Here is a 6,722-nt window from a genome sequence, read left to right as displayed (position 1 = left end):
ATAACTAATTTTGCAATATTTTTGTCAATTTCAAACAATAACGTTGAACGCAACAACATCACAACCATACAATTAATAAGAAACATGATGCTTCTGCTGGAGCTTTTGTTGAATTGTTAAGGAAAAAGTGACTTCTTTACAATTCTTTACTGTCGAAGGACGATTCATTTAAATAAACTACTCTGAAAGAGGGAATCGATTATATTTCTTATTTTTCATCATATGCCACATTGAGACGCGGCAGGTCGGATCTATACATCAGTCCTCCATTATTAGAATGTGCTTTATACCATACCCGTGTAACAATTCTAGTTTAGATATCACGACGAGTTTGTTGTTAAAATTGGACATTAATTTTTTGCATCTCTTGCGCCATGCTAACAGCCAACTTACAACATACATTGCACTACATTGTAATTTTCAGGATGTTAACATTTTACTAGTGTACTTATCAGTTCCTTTAAAATGAAATTTGTCAATTTGAGAAAAATGTAAATTTGGAAAGATACAATCAAAAAGATAACGTTTGTGATACTAAAATGCACATAGATCATTAACGTGGAATATACAAACGCGAAAATGCAGTTGTATAACAACATACATAACAAATTCAGTAATAAATATTGGCAGCTGTAATCGTGTCATCATCAATGTTCATCCTACGAACGAAGACATATCAAACTATAATTATACAAAATTTAACGTACAGCGCATAAGAATAGGCAATGCAAAATAGAATAACAAAGAAATAGAAGCCACGGCATAAACTAGTAGAAAATGCATCCACATATTGCAAAATACATCCATATTATTATCACAGTTTTCCATCTCCATACGGATGTTGGCCAGTCAGACTGAATGTTCTTTAGTTGTTATTGTGTGAACATCCCTACTCTTATCGGACATGATAGCATTGTTAAGTATATTGGTAATTTTAATATGGAATTCCCATTGTCCCCAGAGTGTCATTTTTGTTCCCTGATTGCAGTAACACTAATACAATATTATTTAGATTGCATACGGTGTCATGGGTCTAATGACTGCTCCGGATACGTACTGGTTAGAGCGTCCGCCTCGGATGAAGGAGGTCTTGGTTCAATCCCCAGCCGAGTCATACCAGAGACTTATAAAAATGGTATTAACAGCCGTCTCGCTTGGCGTTCAGCATTAAGAGGTTAGTGGTCGGCCTGGTCTCAGGATAATGTGACTGGTTGGGACATCTTAATACATCTCTGCGGTATGATGCCCTAGTGATAAATATCACTATAATCTGCCACGATGCAGACTTCGTAGCGATATGCCTGACAAATTGTTAAAGCTTCGTTAAAAATCCAAATCACACACACATGGGTCCAACAAATGCAATATTTCTATGAGAATTAATCCTATCAGGCAAAAGTAAACACATTTTAGTTAATTTTCATTAATATCTGATTAGAATTTATTTATTTATTTTTGCCCGGTAGCTGTTTTATTGCCGAGTAACCATCAGAAGTAAAGAAAAAGGTGAAGCTGAGGAGTTGTTTTTGTTGCCGTACCTCCATTTGTGAACCAACTATTTGTAAGGGTTTTTCTTGTTCTTCTGTTTTATTTCATTGTGCTTTGTTTATTTGTTTAGTTTTTGTTTGTGTTTTTGTTGTTTTTTTTGTAAGTTTTTCGGAAGGGGGACAGTGGATAAGGTTTGATTGCATAAACTTTGAAGGTTTCTCTTTAGAAAAATCAATATACAAAGCATGTTTCTTGCAACGTCAGACACATTGCCTGATTATTCATTAGAGTAAAAACACAAAATTGGAGAGGATTTCAACTATAGTTGTTGTTACAGCAGAAACACTTCACTTGTCATCGTAAGATACCTCATGGCCACCACATTTCTGGACGTATTCACAATCACGTTGTCTAGCAGATTCTGTGCAGCTGAGACATATTATCGCAGCTGAAAATTAAAAGCAAACAGCAAACAAAAATAATTAAAAGACCAGTCATTGTTTTCAGGAAGAGAAAAAACGTCTTATTGACTCAAACTCTAACAATTGCTTAATTTGTGGTGAAAGTTCGGAATAGACACTGGCATGTCGCGATCTTTACATTTGAAGATATTTCTAATTATTGTCAGATGAAGGAAAAATGTGACAGGTTGTGACCACATTTTTTCAAGCCTGTCAGCGTTTAAATGTAAATCATGTCAGTAAATATTATGGAAACAAATTACTGATACCATGATATGTTTTTCTGCCCAGGCATATCAATTGAAATCTTTGAGATTAGTTGGGTTCACAAGAGTCTGACACACTAGTGTCGGTTACATGTGGAAACGGCAAAAAACAACTTTATAAAAGTAAATGAGGCCAGCGATTTGTCGCTTTATATGCATCTTGAGATAATCACCATGACATTTATCAACTTTCATATCAATCCATAAATACACTGTAGGATCTGTTGCTTTAAACAGATTGTGTGTTGGACTGGCTGACAGACATGACGATTTATATTACGGATGGACGTGTACCAATCATGCTATTGCACAACCGTGAAGTATCCCGTTCGGTCGGGTTTTAAGATAAAATTGTATTTTGCCGGTTGGGATTCCAATCTTACCTACTCCTGTCATTCAGGATGACGTTAGAAAAAGACAAACACAGATTGATTTTATGGTTGACAATATTAGGGGTCAGTCGTGGGATGGGCAAACCGGAAGGAAATGAGAATGGAGAAAACGAATCTTAAAGACCGACCCGCTTATCCATCCATCCTTTATTTACATTTACCTCCAGAATGAAGAAATGTATTTAAACATAGTTCCAGAACGTACACAATAACGTTTACCGTTTTCAAACTATATTTCATGGAGTTATCTCCTTATCTGACTTGTCCTTCAATTAATTATATTGGTGCTGTACGCGAGCGATTCATGTTTTTCTTAAATCTGTTATGTCTATTTAGTCTTTAGAACTTTTTATTGAAACTGAAAAAAAATGAATTTTGAAAGAAAACTATCACTTCTGAGCAATTCGTTTGCAAGTTGCAGCTAAGTCAACATCCTTTGTCTACACTTTCAATTTGTCCGAGAGATTTGAACAAAAAATTGTTATGGACAATAGAAATTAAAATATAGTGAAGTGATACTAGTAATGTTAGACTTTACTAGTGTGTTGGCATGGCACACATGAATCAAGCACGTGTAATGCATTCCATCACACCATGTTGTCTACTAGATTATGAGGAAAGGTGGACGAGGCTTTTATTTCAAAAGAGAACCAAGGAACTCATACGTAATCCGTAAATACGGATTCTTCCGTAATGGAAATGTTAAATGGTCTACTATTTCAACTGTTACAATCGTATAGCTTGTTTTTTTAATAAAAATAATCACAACATGGCAGTAAGTAGAGATTAAACATTACGTTCACTATCAACGTCATAATTATAATTTACATTAAATGGACTTTATTCAAAGTAATAACTAATTTAAATATCAAGCAAAATAGCAATTGTATAGTGCCTACTAATCTAGATGCACGTAAGTAATATGTAGAAAGATGTATTATTGTTACTCACCAGTTCTTGAAATTAATACGTAGATGAAAGCTGCCAAAATAAATCCCATACCTATAATTAGAGAATAACATTTTGTTGTAAGCTAGGTCAGTCTCAATTTGTATGAGAGAAAGTAGGATTGGCTGTAATATATAGATTGGTACAAAATGAAGCTTTATGTCTGCATTCACTTTTTGTCGAGAATACAGCTTATATATACTTATCTATTTAAAGTGTCTTTCGGCTTATAACATATTTGTGAGTAATGGCATTAGTCGGCAGCTTCACGCATATATATAAGGAATACACGTGCCAGTTACCGCACGAAACACACACACACACACACACACACACACACACACACACACATATATATATATATATATATATATATATATATATATATATATATATATATATATATATATATATATATATATATATATATATATATATATATATATATATATATATATATATATATATATATATATATATTTATTTATTTATTTATTATATGCTCATTCTTTTCTCCGTTAACTTTACATTGTCAGAATCGTTCAGTATTCCCCGGTGCTGAACGCGCGCGACAATACACATATAGAATTCACGTGAATAAAGGAACTATTTTCTAATGTAAACAAACAATGGACGCAGGCGCCAGCACTTTTGATTTGTAAACAAATCATATACACTCGCGTAAGAGGCTCTTTACGTTCTGGTTGTTTAAATTTGTTTCTGAATGAACTAAAACATGTTTCGTGGACTGCAAAAAACCCATCTGTTTTGGCACATTCCGCGTTGATACAATGTTACGGATTTAGGCTAGCTACATTATATAAAAGACGGAAGATTAGGTCCTTACAAATAACATACAAGTGACAAGGCATATACTGTCTTCTTTAGCTGGTGATAAGAATGGTAAAATAAAATATATTTACAGTTTTACATCATGAATTTCCTCAAAATGTTTTTCCTAATTCAGCAAATCCGAATTACATGAGTCATGTCATAGGTTTTCAATCTGGATTACACATTTCGAAACTGTGCTCAAATTTCGATGATAAGTGCAACTGCATCCTCCTCAATTTGAAATAAGAATTAAATTCCATAGAGTCTTTTTGATAATTGCAATTGAAAGACTTCATATTTTTCCCACGTTATGATTTCAAACATTCAATGACAGAAACAGAAACACATTTGCAGACGTAAACACGCTTCTCCCATGCCACTTCAATCAGACGTATTTCATGTATAATTTGCACAGATGAATACAGTCCAAAATCACAAACTTTCGTCGAATCGAAACAAAATATCCAAATATATTCATTCCAGATCAAATGGAAAAGTTGTTGCAATGCGCATTCATTCACAATATGACTGCAAATTTCAATTTAAACTAGACACGCCATTTTCGTTCGAAAGTTATGTCGAGCGCGCGACTAAGTTCAAATTTATCTGGGCGGAGTTATGTCCGCATTAATAATAATGTCATTGTGTAATGACAAATTTGCGCTTGTGTATTTAGTTTGGAATATGGCATTCATTCATTTACGTTGTTTCTTTTAGTGTATTTTGTTTATATAATCAAAACCTTAGGTAGAATTTAAACAAATGAGCATATAATAGAAAGGTTACTGCATTTGTATGGGAAAATATGAACTCGTTTCGTCGGAAGGATATACTGCACTCACATGTTCGTTCCATCCCAAAACTCGTTCATATTTTCCCATACAAATGCAGTAACCTATAATAGCAAAAGATTTCTGAATTCTAATTGCCTGATTTCATGAACAGGTCTCACACAATTGTGATACATCGTATGTTTCTATTCTCATACAAATTACCTAATGTGCTGGTGTGGTCACATATTTAAGTGTACTAAAGCAACTACAGACAGGCGGGCGTTTGTTTCGCTGTCACACATCATCGGTTATATTCTATTTCAGAGCATAATAAAACACTGTATTGAGTTCAAATAAGTAGTCTTGAATCAGTACACCTGTCGATAAGGACGTGTCATGACATTATAACGTCACATAAATTTTATATTATGACCCCAGATTTATCAATATCGAGGAAAAATAGAGTAGCGATGACATTAAAAAGAGAGACAGAAAGATCGTGTGTTTAATAATGTAGACGTGTTTGCTAACATTAATGTGAAAAGATCTTGTAATTGATGCTAATTATACATGAAAAGCTTACAATAAGCAGGTAATTGACGTCCTACCTCTGGTGAACTTGTTGTACAGGTACAGCTAACACGCACGATGTTCGCTCGCATGACAAAACTATGTATCTGCTTGAAATATCAGACAGTACACATCCAGTAAGTTTATAAATGTGAATGTGAAATGTATACTTTCAAATATAAATACATGCCACGTAGGTTTGCAAATGTAAACGACTATTTGTAATCACACCAATGTGTGACCTTAACGATAGCTTATAGACCTCGAAGTCATTCAAACCATTCATAGGTCACGCCATTAGTTGAAGACAAAGACAATCTCGGCTTCGTCTTAAGCACTGTGATCAATAATAATGTTGAGCAACTGATGGAAAATCAGAATTAAAACTTGTTTGGCCACAACAAACTTACTGCTCATTTTTTGGCGATGTCCGGTTTCAAAATACCCGAGTCTGCGTGAGTGAAATTCCAATATTTCCAGCAATATATGGAACGTTCCTGGCTTCGTGTGATACGATTTCGGCATACAGACTGGTTAAAGGTTATTATCCTATCAGCCATGCCACATGAGAGTTCTTTCCTCATTTGACAATATTATAAATAGGACTGCAAGTAGGATGGGCTATTGGTAATTAACCTATCATCCTTTATTAATAATTCTTGTACCCTGGTATCGTCCACACAATTTGCAAATACACACACACAATTTGCAAATATACACACGTATATTACTTAAGTATGAAATATAGAGATATTTTAACGAAATAATTTTCATATTTTTTCTTTCCTATATTTTTACATGTGCAAAATATTTTCTCATATTTTCACATGTTAAAATTATGTCCATACACATTAACTAATGTGCCACTTAACTGACCAGCCCACACATATCTACTAATACCTAAATCAACTTAACAAAGAAATATGCATACGTACTATAACCCTGTAAACCGTTGGCATAGTAATACATCCATACATACATACATACGTA

At 33.9% G+C, this 6,722-nt stretch overlaps 1 long non-coding RNA gene across 2 annotated transcripts; it reads right to left on the bottom strand.

Annotated features, from left to right (window-relative positions):
- Positions 1-1,763: 1,763 nt before the first annotated feature.
- LOC149793234 (uncharacterized) lies at positions 1,764-5,946 on the bottom strand. 2 transcript variants are annotated; one of them, XR_016422540.1, is made up of 3 exons: positions 5,746-5,946; positions 3,559-3,609; positions 1,764-1,936 (listed from the first exon to the last, which is right to left on the bottom strand). It is a non-coding gene; the product is annotated as an uncharacterized LOC149793234 (long non-coding RNA). The 2 variants fall into 2 exon arrangements; XR_016422541.1 differs by having other exon boundaries at positions 5,771-5,946.
- Positions 5,947-6,722: the final 776 nt, after the last annotated feature.

This window comes from Sinohyriopsis cumingii, chromosome 8 (genome assembly GCF_028554795.1).
Source record: "Sinohyriopsis cumingii isolate HCF-2022 chromosome 8, ASM2855479v2, whole genome shotgun sequence".
Classification (NCBI taxonomy): Eukaryota; Metazoa; Mollusca; class Bivalvia; order Unionida; family Unionidae; genus Sinohyriopsis; species Sinohyriopsis cumingii.
Note: the sequence above shows the minus strand (reverse complement) of the source record. Positions and strands in the feature narration are given on the sequence as shown.